The sequence below is a fragment of the Malaya genurostris genome, chromosome 2, assembly GCF_030247185.1.
Source record: "Malaya genurostris strain Urasoe2022 chromosome 2, Malgen_1.1, whole genome shotgun sequence".
Classification (NCBI taxonomy): Eukaryota; Metazoa; Arthropoda; class Insecta; order Diptera; family Culicidae; genus Malaya; species Malaya genurostris.
The window spans coordinates 83,813,567-83,838,698 of NC_080571.1; the positions used below are offsets into that span (position 1 = coordinate 83,813,567).

The following is a 25,132-nucleotide window of genomic DNA, read 5'->3' on the forward strand; positions in this document are numbered from 1 at the left end:
TATTCATGAATCGACTTTTTTGCCCAAAATGGAAGAATTGTACATGCTTGACATGTAGTTTCAACAAGACGGTGCCACATCCCACACGGCACGCTAAACAATGACCAAATTGAGAGCCGCCTTCGGTGAACAGTTTATCTCACGTTTTGGGTCCGTCGATTGGTCGTTTGATATAACACCTTTGGACTATTTCTTGTGTTAAGGCCCACGGCTACAAAGATAAACCAGCAACGATTGACGCACTGGAAGCCAATATTGGACAATCTAAAGAGGAGCCGCGGACAACATTTGCATGAAATCATTTTCAAACATTAAATTATATCGTTCTATAGATTTCAATACAGATTTTTTAATTATTATAAAAATTCTTTACCGACTTATTTCTCAATATCTTTCCACAAAAAAAAAATACAAAATATTGTACGAATGATGCTTTGCATTATGCAAAACATTTGAATTTATATTTTTGTACGATAGCACTGAAACAAATTCGCAAAAATGGTGTTGTTTTTCATCCATTAGACCATTATGTGATTCCTTGAGTATCAGAAAATTAATGAATATATTTGCAGTGAACAAATCTTTTTTATTAGAGACTTGTAATTTGTGATTCAATAATTTTTTAGGGTTAACTAATGGTGGCATTACACAATTCAGTGGTTATATTTCTCCACATCAAACGATATCTCGAACCTTCCTCTTGATGGAGTCCATCTGCGCTCGTAAAGACTGTCCCAGAAAGTATGAGCGCACTTTGATTTCGCTGTAAATAATTCACGAGTGTTAGATATTCAAATTTTATTCGATATACTGATATTATTAGACTACAACAATAGAATATTATTCTCAACATTTACTACTTAGCCATTGTAGACTAGCTGGCGCACCTTCTTGCGAACGTTCCTCATTAAATTCCGTACAGACTTCTTGGCGACAAGTTTTGACACTTTTTTCCAATCTTTTTCGAACTGTTGAAAGGTTTCGGCAGCCGAGACATGTTTCCTAAGATGTGCCTTCGTTAATGCGCAAAATTCCTCAATTGGTCGAAGTTGTGGGCAATTTGGTGGATTCATGTCTTTTGGGACGAAAGTGACATTTTTGGTAGTATACCATTCTACCGTTGATTTCTAGTAGTGGCAAGAAGCAATATCTGACCAGAAGACAACAGGATCCTTGTGTCTTTGAATCATGGTTAGTAGTCGTTTTTGTAAACATTCCTTGATGTATATTTCGCTATTCATTGAAGCAGTGGTGATGAAGGGTTTCGAAACCTTAACGCAGCTACAAATTGCTTCCCAGACCATAGCTTTCTTGCCAAATTTTTCGACTTCAATTGATGTCTCGGACTGGTTTAACACTTGCCCTACTCGCACCGCACCGGTCCCGGCAAGGATTTGTAATCGAGTTTCACGTCCTTCTTTTTCTCGAACGCCTTCAGTATACGTTTATCCAACTGAGGGTTAGCAGGACCTTTTTTTGGACCCGTTTTCGGTTTATCCTCAAAGGTGTTATCCTCACCGAACTTCCTGATTGCAATTCGCACTGCTTTTTCACTTACTCCTACCATTTTTGCTATCTTTCTCAGTGACAGTCCGCGTTCTGTGCACCATTTGTACACAATTTTTCGAAGTTGTTCTGCTGAAAGTTCACTAATTTCTAAACAAACTAATGAAAACGAATAAACAACTGCACAAGTGGTTAGAGAAGAGTGTAAACAACAGGACGCAGCCTAAACCTAAACCAAACCATTGCGAAATGGCACGGGTTTTTGATTGCGTCCATACTTTCTGGGACAGTCTTTACAGTGAAAACGAACACAGAATCAGCGCACCCTTGGATGCCCCGCCGCTTGGTCGAAGTCATTCCTTTGAAATTGGTCGTAATTCATAGGCTTGGGGACAAAATCTTGTTGACAGCATATCACTCCTTAACCACCTTGAAGTAGTGGCAGCTGGTCAAATCTAGCCAAAAGTAGACTTTGACCCTACGCTCTGCAGTGTTCAATTCAACTCAAGAATAGTAAAAAAAAATATGTTGAAGAAGATGTTGTAGGAAATCGACACATTAAAACAAACATAGCATTAGCGTTAGCATTAGAGACGACCCGTGTGTTGCTACTCCATTATTGATCAGAACCAATTAAGCTTGCAGAATTTCTTTTTCTGAAACAATTTGCTTGGGAATAGCACGTAGTTTCACATTGTGTAAACTGCATTGATCCCTGCATGCTGATCAATATCGACGCCGGCCACATTTGAATGTAGAACTACTTGAGAGGGAAAGATTGTTAGTTCAATGCATTTTACTACTAGAAATCGATGAATCCTCTGCATTTCCACATGCATCACAGGAAGGGGTTGTTTGTTAGTAATTTTTTAATAATATCATGTGTGTATTACTCTGGCTACCGAGAATACGTTTCAATTTTATCGAGTTTTGTATTAATATGTGCTTCCTACTAAAATACGAAATTTCTTCCGAAACTCGTAAAACTCCGGGCAGCTGGCTGTTGGGAGATTTGCTATCAATTCATACATTTAATTTATTGTGTTCTGTTTTTTTTTCTCAATATGGACAGCCGTAATATTTGCAAGATACCATTCTATCATCATCGATCGAACAAACAACGCCTTACGCGATACAAAGTAATATCGATATCTAACCAAAATAATAGAATAGCAAATGGATCCTCCTAGCAGTCTAAACAATATTTACATAACTACTAATAAGGCACTGTCGCAAGAAATATCTGCACGGTTATAAACTTCAAGCACGTGTCTTAAATTTATCGTTTAACCCGAATAAAAATAGATCCATTGATCAAACGTTCCCCGGATAATCGACGGAGTTTAGTCTAGCCCGATTTTTACTAAGGAGCAACATAAAAAGACTTTGTAAATTAAAAAAAATGAGAAATATCTCTAAGGAACGATCTCACCAGTATCCTGCTTCTCCTATTCGAATTACTGCAAACAACGCGAGATGACACAGCATTTCAGATTTCAGCTTGAATCAAACGATTGAGTCGTAAATTTTCACACATTCCATATAAATCTGATACCATTAATCTGATAACACCGACAATGATATGCAGATGGCGCATCGATCGGTTGACTCCGTTAAAACAAACATACGCTAAAAAATGAATCGAATGCTTTTTCGAGAGTTGAAAAATTAAAATAAATAAACAATGTCTAGTCAATGTTTTTAAAATAGTTTAATTTTAAAATTAGGCCTAAAATCCACATTTCATGTTACACACCGTTTGGCTCGAGAAAACAAACACATATCGTCCAATGAAAGATGCAAAAATTATTTTTATTTCGATCAAACAACGAGCGCCAATTAGTACATCCTTCATTATTATAGATTGTACTACTCATTCCCCAAAACGATTTTTGATGGAATTTACTTGCGAGGACTATGATTTTAAAGGAAATCTAAAGAATCGATTGATTCCCAATTTAAAATTGTTGCTTGTTATTGCTATTATAGTTAGTTCGGAAACGATTTTTCAAAACTTTTTTTGTGCTGCATTGCTAATGTTTTTTTTTTTTTTTTCAAAAAAAGATAATGTTCGAATTTAGATGTCCATAAACTATATCTAACAAGCAGTGATTTTGTGAAAATCGTAGTCATCGCAAACAATTAAAAAAACGTACAATCTAAACTTTTCGACATACCACGATACAATTTTTTTCACAGACATAGCAAAACTTGTACCATTCGATGTATTCTAGTTCGTTTAGAAAAAATCATTCCCCACTTTCCAAGATTAATCGAGAGATTAGACTTCTTTTCTCGAGTCGGAAGTTCAAGTTGGAATAATTTTCGGGCATTTTTCTAACTTTAAACTCCGTATAAAAATAATCATTTAGGGGTCGATTGCTTTTCACTCAGCCTGCCTGGGTTCGATTCCCATCTTTGCACATAGGGTCAGAAAGTTTTTCTGGCCGAAGAGGCGAATGACCTTAAGGATAAAACCTCTGTAATCGGAATAATAATAATAATAATCATTCAAACAACAGAATGTGGTTTCACAGATCAAATGCAATAAATTTACTGATAATGACCTGCATTCTAGAAGTAGTCGGTTCGGAAACATTCAGACATGAAATTCAAAGAATTCAGGATGTTAATGTATTACGCCTTTACAACGATCAGAAGAAGAATGTCACAATTTAACAAGAATCTTCTTCCATGGGTAAATTTATTGCTTTTGATCGCCACAATCATTTTCTGGTGTTTAAATGACAGCTTAATTTTTCAAAAGACAAGAAGTGGCATTAACGTTGATGTATTGATATCACCAACAGGCTTAAAGTAAAAATATCAGGAAAAATTCGGAGACGATTTGTCATAATCATAGTTTTTTCGGTCTGTCTTTGTATTCTTGAAAGATTCCGAAATGAGTCAACTGATTTTGTACGAAACCACTTTCCGTGCAACAACCTTCCAAGCTAGATGATTCTCACCGTGCTGCTCCGGGAAGTGTGCCGATGTAATCAGTATCATTCCAATATAAAGAGTACTGAACGCGAAAGCAAACAGCAAAACTCCAAACAATGAAGCACTCGCGGAAAGTAAATCAAACCGGGAAGAACGATGACAATTTCAGCTAGCGACAATCGAACTTGTTTCCCATTGTATTCCCGTCGTTATCAGCAATAATTCCATGTAATTTACTAATCATCGATTGGAACGCTCACGTGTACGAAGTACGAATCGAGGGTACTGTACTGGGGTTAGTGGATCATTTATCAATATTGTTGAAACTTACGCGTCACAATGATCTGTCTGCCCGGGAGAGAGACTTACCTGAAAATAAAGAAAAATGAATGTCAATATTGGGTGAACGGAAATGAGATAAAGAGAAGCATTTGTACTAGGAATCATTGTGATTCTGAGTAGTGCAACAATATACAGCAATACATGTATTGCGTTTGTTATCTGGTTGCATACACGGAACCGCTAAACTACCTAATTTAGAGTTTGTATCCACCTAACTTGGAAGGATTAGATTAGGAGCTATTAGAACGACTGATTTTGTATAATGTTTTCTTTTTCTCCAATGCAAACTTTCGTATTTTTTTCTCCAATGCAAATGACCAGCAGCTGGATGACGCAATCGCTCTTATTTGAAGTGAAACTGGATTTGCGAACGACTTGCAACACATCTGCTCACAGCGCCGATTGATTAAGAGCTCTCTTTTTACGTGTTTTCGTTTGTAGCTTTTTCACAAATGGACAAATTTGAGGTCAATTTTTTCATTTCGGATTTGCATATTTCAGTGAAAGAAACTATTAAACTGCTGTACGGGATACATTTCTGGCTTTCAGAAGGGCCAAATTGTGGAATTCTCTACTATATGAAATACTGTTTGGAACCTTTTTTCTCGAACGCGATTTATTCATTCTTGTTTGGGGCGAATTACGCACTGCGAAAATAAAACAAAACTAACCAAATTATTCTAGAAGTAATCCTAATAATTCTGTAGATAACATTTAGAGCCATAAGAACGGCTGATTTTGTATAATATTCCCCATCGTTGTCCACTTTTCGTTCTCTTTTCGCCTTTCTCATATATAAAGGTTACGCAATCACTATGAAAACCGACTTTTGAACCCTGTTCGTCGAGTACGCAAAATATGTGTGTATGTGTGTGTATGTATGTATGTAATATTTTTTTGCACTCACTTTTCTCGGAGATGGCAGAACCGATTTTCAAAAACTTAGATTCAAAAAGAAGATCTTGTAACCCCACACAAAGTTCCTGAATATTACTCGATATTATATTATATGCGCAAAAAAAAAATGAAAATAAGTGCACTCACTTTTCTCAGAGACGGCTGAACCGATTCTCACAAACTTAGATTCAAATGAAGGCTACAAAGTTCCTGAATTTTATTTTGATCCGACTTCCGGTTCCGGAATTACAGGGTGATTGGTAAAAAAATACTACTTCCTTACTTTTCTCAGAGATGGCGTGATCGATTTTTACAATCTTGAATTCAAATGAAAGTTCATAGTCCCAAATAAAACACCCAAATTTCATCCGGATCTGACTTCCGGTTCCGGAATTATAGGGTATTTGATACCGTCACTTAAACCGGCGAAACAAAAAAAAGCAATTTTTTTTCTAAACTGGTCTCAAAACAATACAAATTGATAGCCATTATCATTAGGCAACTAAACAATCCTGGTTCCCGATCTCCAGTTCCGGAAGTACCGGAAATAGTGGTCATATGTTCCAAAGTGGATCTCACTCACTTTTCTTAGCGATGGTTTGAACGATTTCCACAAACTTAGATTCAAATGAAAGTTCTCACGGTCCCATACGGAATTCCTGAATTTCATCCGGATCCGACTTCCAGTTCCGGAGTTATAGGGTAAAGTGTGTAAAATATTGTACACCATCACTTAAACAGGCAAGACAAAAACCGTAAAAAAAATTTAAACTGTACTCAAAACCAATTTTTCTAATTTTAGAGTCAAATGAGAGATCTTATGGCCGTGCCAAAAACTACTGCCTATTTTCGGATACAACAAAAATGTAAATCGTCGTCGCGAGCAAAGCACTGTTACATTCTGTATGTTATACTAGTTAATGCACAAACAATCCCTTGGTTTCTTTAAAAAATCGAAAAGAAACATTTTGAATAGAATACCACAGTATTAAGTATGAGAAAGGCATTGTTACACCACTAGGTGGATTAAAACAGGTTTTTTTTAATACAAATGACCAGCAGCTGGATGACGCAATCTCTCTTGTTCAAAGCGAAACTCACACTGCAAACGTCTCATAGCAGATATGCTCCCAAAGGAACTCGTTGTTGTTTTGCCGAGTTTAGGCTTGTGTAACGGAACCTCATATTAGCCATTGCCTGAAGCACCAGTTGAATAATGCCGGGTGTAGTTCCACTACTTTCACGTAGATGGCAACCTGTGTACCCGATGTGTCTCCATGGATTATCATAGACTGAAGCTAGCATTCGGTTGATTTTGATATTTTGTGTTTTGATCTATTTTTTCACTAATTAAACAATGGTTACGTAATAAACATGGTATTATTAATAATCTTACACCTTCTCCCATTCGTTTCGCGAAAGAATTAGAGAAAATACTCGAACAGGGGGAAAGTTATTAGGAAATCAAATCCGTAGTAATTTCGTTACACTTTCGTGTAGTGAAATTTTGAAAATGCACCCACATGAGCATGGTAAAGAAAGACGTAGTCCTACGTCAAAACACACACAATTGTGTGGTTCAGGCATATTCGAGAAAATTTGCCTCTATAAGACCTGAGATGATAAAGTGAGAAATCTTTGAAGGGATCCATACAATATTAATACAATATTTCGTCCATTTTAAAAGTTAGTCTTAAGTCGAATGGATCTCTCAATCAGTGCAAAACAAATGGTTTGTCATACTGGAAACGCGTGCCAAACTCCATCCGAATCGGTATATGCGAAGTATGATGACTTGTTACCGATTTCTGAAATTGTTCTTATAAAGATTCCTAGTATTTCCTTTGTAGATTTTGGTCATACAAAGAACCGATATGCGCTAAGATTTATAAGATTTACGAAATGTGAGATAACTGACAAGTGCTCACAAACTCCTATCGCATGCCTTTCCGTGTTTCTTTGGTCGATTAGATGAGAGGGTGCTAGTTGAAATTGCAATTTTTGTTTAAATCATTCAGAATGGTAAAGTTGTTTGACTTGCCGTCGAATTGCTGAAATGTGAATTGTTGATTTAAATTGTTTAATTTTTTACTCAGACTTTTCATCAGCTTGTCAATTGTTTAAAATCGTCTGAAAAATAGCTGTCAATGCACCGATGAACCAAAAACAAAACGTAAAATTTAAACGACAGGAATCTTTAGCACATCTAGCATCTGTTAAAAGGCTGAAACATGAAAATACACTAAGGTCTCTTATTACACGTTTTTTTTTTCGCACGGTTTTTTTTATACACGGCTTTTTTTACACGGATTCCGGAATTAACACGGTTTTTATTTACACGGTTTTCGCAATTAACACGGTTTCTGATGAGAGTTTAAAAAGAACTGTCATTTGTTTTTTGAGAAGAATTTTAAAAAAGGGAACAGGTTGTCTGTAAGAAAACGATTATGAGAGTTAATTTAAAGTTTGAAAGTTAACTAAAATCATTCATTCGACAATTCACGGGAGTATTGACTGTCGTTCCATAAAATGATTAATCAGTCTTCAGAACTTGAACCCTTGTCGTAAATTACACGACAACGTCTCTTCCGCTCAGTTGTGGTGTATGATGTCAGCATCGTCATTGATATCATCGAGAATTTCGGAGCGTTGAAGAACTAGTCAAATTTACTTCAACTCTTCATCATATCGAGCAGTACAGTATTTCATACCCATTTGAATGATATAGCTCTAGTAGTATTATGATTTACGCCGATGAAATGAGTTGTTTCAGCATGACACACAGTTAACGCTCGTATTCATACTGTATTTTACAGTATTGTACTGTATTTTCGACTCAAATATTGTGTACTGTTTTTTACCCTCAAATCTACTGTATTTTAATTTGTACTGTATTTTTACACTGAAATGTACTGTATTTTTCACACTAAAATTTAATACAGAATTTTAAATCTTCAACGCATCGAATTTCGATCTGTGGCAGTAAAAGAACAGTAACAACACGTAACGAATGTGAATGAGAACACAACAACAACACACACATTTTTTTCCATTAATAATTCTTGTTCAGAGCGCGTCACAACAATCAAGCGAAACTTTGATGATTAATAAAAGAAAAATGTCTCAACCAAAAAGAAAATATACTCTAAATAAAAATCATTATCAAAAACATCCGCTTCTCAAAAAATGTTATTATTACTTTCGCACATTTTTTATCAAGTATGACTGGACCCTTCTCGTAACCTCTGGCTGTTTTTTAGATTTCCGTTTTTATTGTGAAACAACAGTTACATTTTCACAGTTATGTGCACCTTGTATAAATTTGAGAGTTAAAAAATAAAATTTTTTCCCCTTCAAATTATCAAAAGTTACATTTTATCCAAAACAAAACAAACAAATAATCAAATCCACGGTTTTTGAAATTATTACGTTAAATTTTCTACGCGGTTTTTTTTTGCACAGTTTACGCAATTAACACGGTTTTCTTTTACACGGATTTTTTTAACACGGTACGTAACCCCGTGTAAAAAGAGACCTTAGTGTAGTAGCATTTGCGGTCTCACCGGTATGCACTAAGATCTTCGAAATGTGAGATAAGTCACAAGTGCTCACAAGCTCCAATCGCATGCCTTTCCGTGTGTCTATGGTCGATTAGGTGATGTTCCCTTTTGCGCTAGCAGCATAATGAGAGGGTGCGAGTTGAAATTGCAATATTTTTAAAGCCATTTAGAATGGTAATGTTGTTTGACTTGCCGTAGAATTGCTGGAATATGAATTGTTGTTTGAAATTGTTCCTAATTTACTATTCATCAGTGAGTTAATTGGTTAAAACCGTCTGAAAAAATCCATAAATTGTTCATAGCTGCCAGAGCACCAATGAACCAACAATAAAACGTAAAATTTAAAGTCCGGGAATCCTTAGCACATTCTGGTTAAAGGTTGAAACATGAAAACAGTAGTATTTACATCGGTTCTGGGTCAAATGGAAATAACGTTAATAGTAAGGAACAAAAACCACCATAACGGTTTTACAGTCCTTCCCTCCTTGTGCAGTATTAGTCACATATGGAAAACCGTTTCTCTGCATAATGTGTATTTGGTGACGCAAATTAACATTTACTGACATTTTCGCAAAGAGTCCGTTTACCCACTCAGCCTTATTGAAGAGAGAGAGAGAGAGAGAGAGAGAGAGAGAGAGAGAGAGAGAGAGAGAGTCAGATGCATATGTGATGAAACTACCATACCGGAGTTAACCTTCTCTCGTGGCACTGCCTGCCTCGAATTGTCCCTCGGGCTTTCGTGTCATATGCCGCAAAAAGTGTATTTACGTTTTCGAGCACGCACCATGTCACAGCACATTAAATTGCACCTTATCTGGTCCATTGTCGTCAGTACCCGGAGCAGCAGTGCACTATTTACCTGCACTAGTTTGAACCTCACCTGACCTCACCTGACCTCACCTGATGGTGAAACACGTGACCTTGACTAATGTTGACAGTTTTTATGGACACGGAGCATCAGGCTGTAGTCTTTTTCAACCCGACAATATACAACTACTTTCGCCGCGTGTACGTCTCATTGTCTGTGTTCGAGGCTTTCGAACTGCGAGTGAAAATAGATAGTGAACCGATTCGGTTCTGCTTTACAGTAAAACATCACCGCAACATTCAATGCATATTGGACATATATAAACGGATTGGGATATATCTCTACTACAGCCTCCAGCTATGCAGTTCGGTAGTCCGTGTTGTTGATTTTTTTGTTGTTGTTCCTTCTGCTTCGGAGAGCATACCAACAACAGATAGAACTTTGCAAGTCATGTGGTACGGTTATTTGCACCCTATCAATGTTGAATCACACCCACTCACTATGCCGTAGCTTTAGGTGCTAAACAGAATTTAATCGTTGTTGATTAAATGAATAGGATTGAAAATATTTATTTGGATGAACTTCATACATGAGCTGTTCGAATAACAGTATGATTGAACCCAAAGAACATATTCTTAGTACCTAACTAACTGTAAACTTTTGCAGCTGTTCTATTTACACAAATTTCTTGTCGCTTTAAAATTGTTTTAAACAGAACATTTCAAATTTATTTCAATATACTAACACCTTTATACAATTTTTTTGTTACCATTGGAAAAACATCAAAATATCGTGCACAAATGGTGCACTAAATTCGGATTTTTACTGAGAAGGATGACAAAAATGGAAGGAATAAATGAGAAAGCCATACTGAAAGGAATCTAGAAGCTCGATGAAAATAACACCCTTGCGGATAAACCCAAAACGAATGAAAAGGTCAATATTAACCCTCGTTTAGAGAAACGTATATTGAAGAAGGTGGTCTCAGTGCGGGATGTATAAAAAAAAAGTTGACACTTTGAATTCAAATGTTCTTGGTTCTAAAGAGTCTTTAAACCTTTCAGAAGCTGAATCAGCCACAACGCCGTCCGAAACTAGAAGTATCAATTAGGCACAGGGTTCGAAAGTTGTACGACTCGATGCTTGCTGGAAATTCGAACTATTTTATCTTGGACGACGACACGTACGTGAAATTCGATTATAAATCCTTTACCGGGGCCACAATACTATATGGTGTAAGAAAGGCGTATATTGAATCAGTCGGTGTTGAATAGTCGTTCGCACCGCACGCGTATAGCTCTTGGCTCCTGGAAAATTTTTCTGGCTATCTAGAGTTTCATTAAATTTCTGTTTGAGCTGTTAGTAGAATGTTCTCACTAATAGTACTGTTGTTGTACCGTTGAATTCCACTATATCACGTCATTACACTCTCACAAAGTCACTATTTTCACAGTCACTATTTTTCCGAAAGTGTATCAAACGTTATAATACAGATACGTATTTCGGAATGCTATTTGCATCCTTCTTCAGTGTATCGGTTTTATAAAACCGATACACTGAAGAAGGATGCAAATAGCATTCCGAAATACGTATCTGTATTATAACGTTTGATACACTTTCGGAAAAATAAAACACACATACACAATTGATACACTTTAGGAAAAATAGTGACTGTGAAAATAGTGACTTTGTGAGAGTGTAATGACGTGATATAGTGGAATTCAACGGTACAACAACAGTACTATTAGTAGAGTTTCATTGATTCAAGGCTTCAGTGACTAAGAAATTTATCAGCCTTTTTTAAGGCTTGCTATTCAAAGAACTATTCTTCTAACTAATCAGTCTTTATTAAGACTACCACAAAATCAGTCTTTATCAAGACATTTCCAAACTAGGAGACTAATCGTAGACTAATTTAGCCTAGTTAATTTAATTTAAAATTTCATTCATTTCAAAAATGCCTACGTCCAACCGGAAAGGCAACAAGCCTACGGCCAAAAATAATTCAATACGGAATAAATCACAATCCGTTATTCAACATTTTTCTAAGAACATTCACGATCTTATAGAATCTGAATGTAAAAATAAAAGACAACGGACGGATTTCCCTTCCGTTGATCCTATGCCATCTAACAATATTTACGAGATTCTTCCTGAATCCGATTGTAGCGACATAGAAGAAAATTCTTCAAAAATTCCCCAAATGGACACTTGTCATTTTGGGGAAAAAACAACAATTTATGCCACCAGTGACGGTGATGATTTCCGACTTCAAAGCATTCCGGATTGAGTTTTCTACTTTTCTCCCGCAAGTAAAAGTCTCATTTCAAATCGGACGAAGAGGAGGATGTCAAGTCTTGGTTGATGGATTGGATGATTACGAACGTCTTATTCGATATTTGTCCGAGAAACTTAATAAATTTTATTCATATGACATAAAATCAGACAGACCCTTCAAGACTGTCTTGAAAGGCTTATCAAATGATCAAAGTACTGATGAAATTGAAAATGAACTAAAAGAATGGCTTGGTTTTGCCCCTTCCCAAGTAATACTTATGAAAAAAAGAGCGAATGGTACTTCTAAACCACGCTCTGGAATTTCCCATGAACTTTACCTAATACACTTCAATCGAAGTGATGTAAACAATTTGAAAACCTTAGAAAAAGTACGTTTCATTTCCCTTATTAAAATTCATTGGGAACATTATAAACGGCATAATCGTATTGCAAACTTAACGCAATATCGTCGTTGCCATGGCTTCGGCCATGGAACCAAAAATTGTCATATGGATTTACGGTGTTTGAATTGTGGTAAATCGCATTCGAAAGACGTTTGTCCAATGAATGAAACCACTGATCAATTTTCATGTTCAAATTGCGATGGAAATCATAAATCCAATTATTTGAAATGTCCATGAAATGTTAAACGCTTAGACAACAAGTCAAATCAAACGACCTTAAATTTACAGAACAAACCTGAAAATCAAAAAACCGTTACAAATGCCACGCCTAATTCTTCTAAGGCACTTATTTCTTGGGATTTAAAACAAAAAACAGGTACGCCTTCTAATTCGTCTTCTAACGAAAACAATTTATTGTAAGGTAGATCCACCTCGTCATCATCTGCTTCTAATGTCAGTTATGGTAGTATAACAGGTAGAAATCTACCACTTAATTCATCTAATGTAAATAATCAAAACACAGGACCGCCTTGCAGTTCATCTTCTAACGAAAACAATTTATTAATAGGTAGATCGGCAATATCATCTTCTTCTAGTGGCAGTTCTAATGGCAGTCTACATACCAATATTCCTTCAATGCCATTCGCTTCTTTAAATAAAGTTGATTTTGGCGATATAACTGAAAATAAAATGATCTACCTACAAGATCAACTTTTTCAAATGATCATCCGAATGAATTCGAATTCATCACTTTTTGAAGCATTTCAAATCGGATGACAATTTGCAAATAATATTATAATGAATTTAAAATTTAACAGTGATGTTAAATAATTATTTGAATATTTTAAATTGGAATGCTCGATCTTTAAAATCGAGTGAAGATGAATTTTATCATTTTCTCAAAGTTCACAAAATTCATATTGCCATTGTGACAGAAACTTTTCTTAAACCAAATGTCAAATTTAAAAGTAGTCCACATTATTTGGTTCATCGATTTGACAGGTTTACTGGAATGGGTGGTGGAGTTGCCATTTTTGTCCAACGGCAAATTAAACATCGAATTTTACCTTCTTTCAATACTAAAGTTATTAAAAGCTTGGGAATCGGGGTTGAAACCATTCATGGAATATATTTCATCGCTGGAGCATATTTGCCATTCTAATGCACCGGCGAACAATTCGATTTCTTCAAAGGCAATTTGCTAAAACTCACAAGATATCGACCGAAATTTTTCGTAACGGGAGACTTAAATGCTAAGCATGTCCAGTGGAGTTGTAGGCAAAATAACAGTAATGGTAAAATACTTCATAATCAACTCTCAGCTGGTTACTTCACAGTTCTTCATCCCAGTAATCCGACTTGTTTCTCTTCCGTGAAAAACCCGTCTACAATTGATCTGGTTCTAACGGATCAAAGTCACATTTGTAGTGAACCGATTACACATGCTGACTTTGACTCAGATCATCTTCCTGTAACATTCAGACTTTCCAACGAAGCTATAATTAATCCAATTAGTTCGATATTCAACTATCATAGAGCTAATTGGTTAGATTACAGATCTCACATTGAAAATCATGTGGATCATGAAACTATTTTAGAAAATTCTGCGGACATCGACACAGGAATTGATAATTTGAATCATTACATTATCGAAGCTAGAAATCTTTCAGTTCCCAAAGCTCATACTAAATTAAATTCTCATGTTCGACAATATCAACGTTCTCGCGATCCTGCTATGAAAAAAATAGTTAAGGATTTACAAAAAAAAAATTAAAAAAATTTACTCTTTTGCGAAATGAAAATTTCGCTAAAGAAGTTGAACAAATTAAACCATATTCTAAACCTTTCTGGAAACTTAGTAAGGTTCTTAAGAAACCTCAGAAACCAATCCCTGCTCTCAAGGAAGGAAATCAAATACTTCTTACAAATGGCGAAAAAGCTCAAAAACTTGCTCAGCAGTTCGAGAGTGTACACAATTTTAATTTGAACGTTGTGAGTCCTATTGAAAATGAAGTCTCACTGAAATATGATCATATTTCAACTCAAGTGTTATTACAAGATGACATTATTGAGACGAATTTTGATGAAATTAATTCAATCATTAGGAAATTAAAAAACATGAAGGCTCCTGGTAATGATGGATGTTGCCCGATGTTGCCTTGAGACTCCTGGTTAAAATTTTTAACAAGTGTTTTTCATTAGCTTACTTCCAAAAAAAATGGAAAAACGCTAAAGTAATTCCTATCCTCAAACCTGATAAAAACCCAGCAGAAACATCAAGTTATCGACCAATTAGCTTACTTTCTTCTACCAGTAAACTTTTTGAAAAAATTATCTTGTTGAGAATGATGTCTCATATAAATGAGAATTCAATTTTTTTTACCAGAGAAGTTTGGATTTCGTCATGAACATTCAACTACTCATCAACTTGTCAGAGTAACGAACATGATAAAAGCAAATAAATCTTCTGGGTTATCAACTGGAGTTGCTCTTCTAGACATAGAAAAAGCATTCGACAGTGTTAGGCACAAAGGTTTCCGACAAAAATCGCTGCAATCTTCAATTGAATCGATTCGCTCTCTGTATTAGTTAGTAAGTTAGTATATAAGTACCTTTTCTCCATTACACAATACAAGTTTTAGAGGTTTAGAATTTTCCCTACACAAAAATCTCAGAAATGCGGAAGCAAATGATGTCATCATGGTAATAACCAAATCATATATATAATAGGGATGAAAAGTCACCACTTGTGACTGAACACCCAATTTAAATCTTAATAATTTAACTTTAACTCATATTCCAATAAACAGTTATGTAAAAAAAGGCGTATATTGAACCAGTCCGAGACATAGATTCTAGTCGAAAATTTAAAAATAAAACATGATCCGGCAAACTATTTGAGGCTACGGTACGATTTCGCAACCGTTCCATCACAACTGCTTCGACGAACAGCGAAATATGCATGCTTAAAATCGACCAACAAACAAATCACCAATTTACTTTTAGTCAGCCTTTACACCACTTTTATACCACGATTTCTCCTTAGCTTAAAAACGCTTTAGTTTCAACGATGGCCTCATCATGCGATGCAAATCTCTTTCTAGCTTCTATTCAAAACCTGTAGAACATTTTTCTTTTTTTCATATTTAAGTGCTCCTGCAAAATTGTGAATACATTTTGAATTTTTGCTACATCGGAAATGTGATCAGAAATTTATGATGAAATTTTCAGTTGTATGACATCCTCACAAATAATTCCAATTTGAAGTTCTTTTGTCACAAGTTAAAACTGTTACGTAGCATTACATGTGTTACTTTTTCGTATGTTTTAGATGTTATGTAGCGTTACTTTTTTGTAAGTTATAGGTGTTACGTAGCGTTACATTAGTTACTTTTCTGTATGTTATAGGAGTTACAAAACGTTACATGCATTACTTTTTTATAAGTTATATGCGTTACATGCGTTACTTTTTTGTACGCAGTAGGTGTTACGAAGCGTTAAAATCGTTCTTTTTTGCATGTTATAGGTGTTACGAAGTGTTACATGCGTTACATTTTTGTATATTGTAGGTGTTACGAAACGTAACAAGCGTTACTTTTTTATTAGTTATGTGTTACGAAGCGTCACATGCGTTACTTTTTTGTACGTTAGAGGTGTTACGAAGTGTTACATGCGTTAAATTTTTGTATGTGATAAAAGTTTCAAAACGTTACATGCGTTACTTTTTTACATTATTACAAAACGTTACGTGCGATACTTTTTACATTATTATTATAGTTTTTGCGTAGCGTTCTATGCATTATTACATTATAGGTGTTGCGTACCGTTATATGCGTTATTTTTTATAAGTTATATGTGTTACGAAGCGTTACATGCGTTACTTTTTTGCACGTTAGAGGTGTTACGAAGCATTTCACGTGTTGCTTTTTTGTACATTGTAGGTGTTACGAAGTGTTACATGGGTTACTTTTTGTATGTGATAAAAGTTACAAAACGTTAGATGCGTTACTTTTTTACATTATTACAAAACGTTACATGCGTTACTTTTTTACATTATTACAAAGCGTTACATGCGTTATTATTTTTTGTAAGTTATAGGTGTTGCGTAGCGTTATATGCGTTATTTTTTATAAGTTATATGTATAACAAAGCGTTACATGCGTTAGTTTTTTTGTACGTTAGAGGTGTGACGAAGCATTTCATGTGTTACTTTTTTGTACATTGTAGGTGTTACGAAACGTTACATGCGTTACTTTTTTATTAGTTATGTGTTACGAAGCGTTACAAGCGTTAATTTTTTGTACGTTAGAGGTGTTACGAAACGTTACATGCGTTACATTATTGTATGTCATAAAAGTTACAAAACCTAGCATGCGTTACTTTTTTACATTATTAAAAAGCGTTACTGAGTTATTTTTGTAAGTTATAGGTGTTGCCTAGCGTTATATGCGTTACTTTTTTATGAATTATATGCGTTACGAAGTATTACATTTGTTATTTTTTTGTACGTTAGAGGTGTTACTCTTTTGTATGTTGTAGATGTTACGAAGTTACTTTTTTGTATCTTGTTAGTCGGTTCTTGAATAGAGTTATAGGTTCAGAATTCAGTTTAAGATATAGATTCAAGCATTCAGTTCCAGATTTCAGTTTTCGGTTTCAGTTCCAAATGGAGAAGGAACATTTTGATGTTCCTGCGTTGTACATTCGAGAGAAATGGCATCAGTATTATGGAGAATCGAAATGACGGATAATTATCGGTTCTTTTCTGAGTCACCACTATTTTTCGCAAAGAATTACTACGATATTTCCTTCCTCTATTTACGCTGGCGTGGAAAAAATGCGGTGGGATTTATTTTGGGTGCCGTTCGCAGTTTCGCTTCAAACAAAAACAATTACATCAGCATTCAGTAGCTGATCGTTAGCATTGCAGTCAAATCCACTGAAAAGTGAACAACGTAGAAAATGTTTACAATAGATCTATAAAAACTATTTAACTGTTGAAATATGCGAATCGAAAGTGAAAATAATAACTTTGAAATCGTCATCTAGGTAGTTTTTTAACTTCGGATAACCACGAGATTCAATGCAAAAGCAAATCAACATTAATTGCTATCTAGGATAATAGTTATTTAAAATTATGTTATCCATTTCGTAAATATCATATTTCATATTTAATGTTGAAATAAATGTTGTTTTTGAAAATCATCCCGTTATAATTTAATCGGTTCACGTATTGTAGAGTATTGTTATCAATCGTGATGAGTAATTAGTTCCTCGAACGCATTCATTTTTCTGTTTGAATGATGTAAAAAATGCCGGTATACGCAAAATTAAATCTTAGCAAAAGTAGTGTTAAATATCTCAAAATCAACTAATAGTAATGTTAAGTTTAATGGCAATATTTCAGAACCAAATCTCTGGTATTTGATTCAAAAACGGAAAATTTTATTAAACATCCATGAATTTGAAGCTAAGACTTAGTATATTTGATTCTAATATATCGTATTACTTCGTATATGTATTCAAATTCAAATTTTAATTCAAAGACAGTTTTATGTTTGAAGCTTGCTTACAGACCCAATATATCAGAATCTAATGTGTTGTATTTCGCTGCGTGTATTCAAGTTAGTTCGGTTATGTCTCAGACATTACCCACCCTCATTTTCTCTATTATTTTTAATTTCCGAAAGTAGTGTCATTGAAAGCACCAAAACTAAGGGGATAATGAACCGAACATCTTGAAATGTTCACCAGTGTCATCTGAAGGATGTCTATATTATTGAACGCTAATTTTCAAATAGTGACGCCATCTGCCTAAGGAGTGTATCGAAAATAAGCTATCCACAATTTTTTTTCAAATTATGATAAAAAAACGATATTTTATTCAAACTAAAAATTTATCCTTTATTGTACGAGGTTAAATATAAGCATAATGAAAACCGGATGAAACTTAAGTTATTCCTTCACGAATTTCCGAACTTTTGATCGAACGCTCTTCTTCAAGTACCGGACAAGTGTTGCATCGCATTTTTTGGACGCTTGAGCCTAATTATTTTTGAACTCCTGCACGTTCTCAGCTGTCTTACCAGTCTTCTTGAAGACCCTCTTCACGATTGCCCAGTAACGTTCGATGGGTCGAAGCTAAGGGCAATTTGATGGATTGATATTTTTCTCAACGAAATTTATACCCTTTTCCGCAAGCCAATTGAAAGTTATTTTGGCATAGTGAGCCGACGCTAAATCCGGCCAAAACAGTGGAGGTGTACTATGCTTCTTATATAAAGGCAGCAATCTCTTCCGGAGACACTCAGATCGATAGATTTCTGCATTTATAGTTCCGGTAGTGTAAAAAATGATTGACTTTAAACCACAGGAACATATTGCTTGCCATACCAGTACCTTTCGACCCAATTTCTCCACTTGAATCGACCTGTCCGCATCGCTCACATGCTCCCCAACGACGACAATAAAGTATTGTGAACCTGTAAGGGTTTTTGAGTCCTCCTTTACATAAGTCTCATCGGCCCTCAAATGCATGCATCCGGACACTGCAAAAGACGCGAATACAATTTCCGGGCCCTTGTTGCTGCTCGCTTCTTCTGTTCTACACTTTGTTTCGAGATTTTCTACTTCGTGTAGGTCTTCAGGTGATTTCGCTTCTTGATACTCGTTCCTGCTTTTTTAGCCAAATCACGTATTGACATTGATTTGTTCTTCATGATTAGAGATAGCACTTTCTCGTCCAGTTTCGGGTTGGAAGTTCAGGTTTTCTATCTCTTCCTGGTAGCTCATCCAAAGGATAGTATTCCCCAAACTTATTAATGATGGTTTTAACACTGGCATGATGAATTCCAAACCGCTTCGCCAATTTTCGCATAGTAATACCCTTCTCACTTAGCGATGTGTCCCGAATCTTAATTTTCACTTCCTTTTCAATACGCGACATTTTGAAAACGCAGAATTTCAACCGCATAAACAAGTAATCAAACGAAAGCTGACAGCCAAACGCACACGTGAACGTTTCTACATAACACATTTATTTTGTTTTCTGTTTTCTATACGTCAATTTGCACAAACTTTTTTAGTGCAATAAAGATTGATAGTTCTTTTTACTTATTCGTTCAGAAACACATTTGTTGCCTTGGAAATAAGTTTTCTTTGATATTCAGTAAAAAACATCGATTTAATAGTAATTGAAGAATCTATAACGATTTTTATAGAAGGGAAACATATTTCCCTTGCGCGTTAGTGGTTTAAGTCGATTCTCGGATGCTTAGATCCAAGCAAGAGGCCTATAGTTTCAGTTTCTCTCAAATCATTCAAAACGTTTTTTCCAAGATTCGAAGATCTTTCAATTTAATGGCGAAACAAACTCACTTCGGTTTTAGCGATCCTCGGTTTACGGTTCCGGAAGTACCGAGATGGGGATGCTTCAGCACTTACGTCCCATATTCGGCAACATTCCTCAAACCAAATGTATTGAAAATAATTAAACTTCCGGTTCCGGAGATACCAATCTGATCAAATTGAGCGAATAGAAAATTGTGCTATTTGACGGTTGTGTCACTTATACGATTATATCTACAGAACCGAAAGAGTTGGTCATATAATCAATATTTTAACAAATTTGTTGAAATCGGTGAAGCCGTTTCCGAGAAAAGCTAGTGTACATATATGAAAAAAGTGCAGTTTGTCGGTTACGTCACTTCTACGAGGATAACTCTGGAACCAAAAGTGTCAGCCATTTGATCTAAGAACTCGATCAACAATCCAAAAGTAGTTTTCAAACGATCCTTAGCTTGTTGAAATCTGTTAAGCCATCTCCGAGAAAAGTGGGGACATAAACTAAATTACTTTCCAAACTCGTCCAGCTGAGTCGAATGATCTATAATAATAGAAGTATCCGAGGCTCCGATCGAAAGTCGAGTTTTCTGGCAATTCTATTATCTATAAAGAAAGTCAAAAAGACAGTAGACATTCCGGTTCAATCAACTGATTAATTGGTTAAAACAACTAATAATTTTTCTTTCAAATTTCTAAACCATCAACGTTACGCTAATTCTGCTGGAATCGTGTCATTACTAATGACATCTTATCGTCGTTATTCATTTTCTGTTTGGGGTTTGTGTCTTTGCTCAATTGTAACCTTTCGGATTTTGTTTATGATAAGCGTCATTGCTCGATTGGTGTGTATGTTATTCCTCAATGACAATTTAGAAAAAATCGATCGAAACAATCGATAAATTGTACTAAATATTATTATTATTATTATTATTATTATTATTATTATTATTATTATTATTATTATTATTATTATTATTATTATTATTATTATTATTATTATTATTATTATTATTATTATTATTATTATTATTATTATTATTATTATTATTATTATTATTATTATTATTATTATTATTATTATTATTATTATTATTATTATTATTATTATTATTATTATTATTATTATTATTATTATTATTATTATTAATATTATTATTACTATGTTGTACAAAATATATAATTAAAAAAATTCAAAAAAATATCTCATATTTTAGTTGTTTTTCGAATGCGGACTTCTCCGTGTATACACGGAAAGAAATCCGTTTCTGCTGTTATGATTAGAAAATTATGAAACCAATCATTTTGACTTATCATGAAATCATGAGCAATAACTCTCTCCTATGAAAATTAATCATGGTTCGAAAATGCGTTATTTGAAGAATGCATTTCTTTCAAAGCTTATAACTCTAATTTTCTACCCGGATATCACGTTGAACCCTCTGCCTCAAGTGATGTGATAGATTAATAGATTAATGGTAAAGTAAAAAGCAGACATTGAAAAGCAAGACCTACTGGAAATGTTTGCTTGATCCTGAAGCATGTTCATTTAATAATCGTGTTATTTTACCCACCAGCTGATAGAGAAGTGACAACATAAAATAATGAACCGAAAATTGACATCATAAGAGACTAAGCACGGCTACGCTTTTCATTTGACAAACGTCAATGTTACATTTTGTTTGATTGTGAATTTGGAACACCATCTAACGAAAATCAGAAAAATATTTCATTCAACCACTTTGATTAATTTGTTATAACAACACAAGCTGTATTGATGTAAATATTAAATTATATTAAATATTATGAATTAGACGATTTTTTGCCAGAATTCGACGTAGAGTTTCTTTTTATGAGATTTGATTCACTCGTGTTTTTTCATGCAGTTCGTTTAAGTGTTCAAATTCTGAAACACAAAATCAAAACTGAAGTAATGAACGCAAGTAAACACGTTATCTCTTGCTTTTTCGTTATTCAAAAACAGAATATTTTCATTTTAAAAGAAGTTTGTCGTGCTTTTCACTGAATTTATATTGCAAAAATGACCATCGTTGCAAAAATCACATAACGCCTGAATTTATGTTGCAAAAATTACCATCGTAGCAGAAACACGCTTGAAGTTATACCCAAAAACGTCAAGTGCGTTACGTTTAAATTTCATCGAAATCAGTCCGATAGATAATGATCTGAGAAATTTTAATCATGGTGTTTTATCATAACATGAAAATATATTATATTCCCCAAATCATGACTCGTTTTGCTCATTTCTAGAATCGGAATTTTGCCCGTTGTTTGGGAAAATATTTTTACATTTTTGATAAAAAAAAACTCGACCCATCCAGTTCCAATTTCATCATAAGTTGGTAAGACACTAGACTATCTGTGACTAATCACTCAACTACTGCACTGGTATCACTGCGTCAAGTCGGTGATTTACGAACTGATGTGCAGATAAAAAATCCTACGTCATCACTCAAGGTAATTTCTATTTACTAAATAGTTTACTGCCCATACTTGCATATCAGTCCCATATGGAAAATCGGCATGTCTAGAAAAAGACGATTAAAATTTTATTTCCATTTTTTTTTTGATTTATTGTTTAACCTAATGCTAAATCATGGTATTATTACTTGAAATATCAGTAATACACCTTTACTATTCGAATATTGCAACAAATGAAATTATTGAAATTTGCACTGAATGGGACTGATATGCGAGTATTTTGCATATGGGACAGACATGAGTTGATATTTTTTTCACATTTTACTGAACAAACCCTCAACTTTTATTGCAATTTCTAGAAGAATATTGAGGATTGATTTCATTCCTCAAGCTAACTCAAAATTGATGAAAATCGATATGGGACAGATATGCGAGTATGGGCAGTTAACTACTATTCACGAACAGCATATCACGAAATTATTCCGAATTTAATTGAAATCGATCGGCATTTTCTGCGGTGTACTGCGTGCGGTTTTACGGTCAGTGAAATGTCAAATAGAGGTTAGATTTTAGAAATTCCAATCATCCCAAACCAATCAATTTACAAAATTAACGTTGCATTGTAGCTATTGTGCTCACCATACCGTAGTGTTAAATTCCACCGTTACACCATTGACCGCACCGCACTGAACCTTCACCGTAGCCTGGGAGTCCCAGAGAAAAATGTCACCTCTACATCATCGTTCATCGCCGCAGTGACGACGACATAGGATCGTTGAACTGTTTTCCTCCCGCTTAGCGCATTCCCTCCTTTCAGCACTGATGACCACAATACTACTCGGTGAGTTACTCTCGGCAGTCACACCTTCCCACAACAGCTGTGATTATGTTTTTCTTTTTGCTTCCTTTTCGAAGTTTGCCAACACAGTGCCTACTTCGGTGCCCCGGTCCCAGCAGCGGGTGTGATTCTTTTGTCATTTTCCATGCGCGGGCGACCTTCCCGGCGGTGGCCAAGGTCAGGACGTTGTTCTGTTTCGATGCCCGAAGAAGATGATGACGACGACGACGGTTTGCGGTACATTACAGTTTCGGTGTGTGGAATCGAAATATACGGTCGACAGAGTCTATATATTATTAAGAATTTCCCTCGGGGCAGTTTGAATACTGTCGGAAAATGACCTTGGCGAGCGTTCGATTTTGTTTTCTTTATTTTCGTCTTTGCTTTTCTCACGGTTGTTTATTTTTTCATGCTCGTTAAGGACAATATAACATTTAATATATAGTTTTTTTTTCAAATTGAACTTACTCTTCACTTATTAATTTACTCTTGTAAATATTTATTTTCTTTACGATTAGAAACGGTTCCCCCTTCAATAACAAAACAGGTTTACCCTAGGAAGGATCAGTTGCTTACTAAAATGAAAACTTTTCAACAGTGTATGGACCCGCGCTGCATAATTAACTTACTTGAAATGTGCCTCCCCGTTATGTAAAGTTCAACTTGTGAGTACTGGCAAAGTGAAAAGTTGAGTCACAAGCAAACAGATGTCACACTTGAGATGTGTTTGCCTATCGTTTCCCCTTATCACTAGAAATGAAAAACACGAGCGTTGCTTGACGCTTTTGTCATAACCTTGACGGATATAGAACAGGAAAATATGATAACATTTTTATTTTCGCGCAAGTTATATTCTAAGAAACTTCAGTTGCAGTGAAATTATGTTTTCTTTTAAGAGTGTGAGTTACATTAGCTACGTCCTGCTGTTCGATCTAGTTTTCTCTATGTCATAGCATGCCGTCGTTCCATGGTTACCAACCCAGACAGTCCCAGATTAGTCAACGGCTGTCACTTTTAGTTTCAGAAATATAATTGGTATAAGGTCCGTTTAATTTTCTCAGAGATGAATGAACCGATTTCAACAATCCTAGACTCCTTTAAAATACTGTTGGGTCATGGATTGAGTTCCAAGATCAAATCGCAGATACGTTTCGTTTTGTATAAGTGACGTAACCGACAAATAACAGTAAGTAAATCAGGTAAGTAGTGAACAACGTTTCGGCAATATTGAAAAGTAGCCATCTGATTGTCATAAGTGACAAGCGATTTTCACGAAATTCTTGTGCCCTGAACGAACGAACAAATAAGAAGGTATGGCTTTCTTCCTACGCATGTGCACGATATTCAGAATACTAGGGAACAAGTTCTTTTACACTTAATTTTCGATGGAATGAATATATCAGGTGTACAACTTTGCTTCCGCCGTTTTCCGATAGGTGGTTGTACCGGCTGAGGCTGGTCAAAATACATAGATGATAATGCGTTAAACTGAGTTTGTACAGTGCCTAACGAATTGTCATCGCCGTTTCAGTGACAGTTGTTCTTGTTTTCGTATTATTCACGCTCGAAAATGTCTGTTTATGTTCCCAATTCTCGCCATTTGCGGGAAGTTGTACTTTTCTGTTACAATTCGAAAAAATGCAGCTGAAGCGCATTACGGTGATGCTGCTCTGAGTAAAAGAACGTGTCGGGAGTGGTTTCAACGTTTTAAAAATGGTGATTTCGATGTCGAAGACAAACATGGTGGTGGAAGAAAAAAAACCTTCAAAGATGA

General features: G+C 35.2%; 1 protein-coding gene across 10 annotated transcripts in view; it reads right to left on the reverse strand.

The window, feature by feature from the left end:
- LOC131430898 (uncharacterized) overlaps positions 1–25,132 on the reverse strand; it is a 128,902-nt gene that overhangs the window by 64,059 nt on the left and 39,711 nt on the right. Inside the window, exon 2 of one of the 10 annotated variants that reach the window (XM_058596158.1) lies at positions 4,781–4,818. The exons of the other annotated variants lie outside the window; for them this stretch is intronic. The gene's annotated coding sequence lies outside the window, so the exon portion shown is untranslated. The remainder of the gene's footprint in view (positions 1–4,780; positions 4,819–25,132) is intronic. 10 annotated transcript variants of the gene reach the window in all.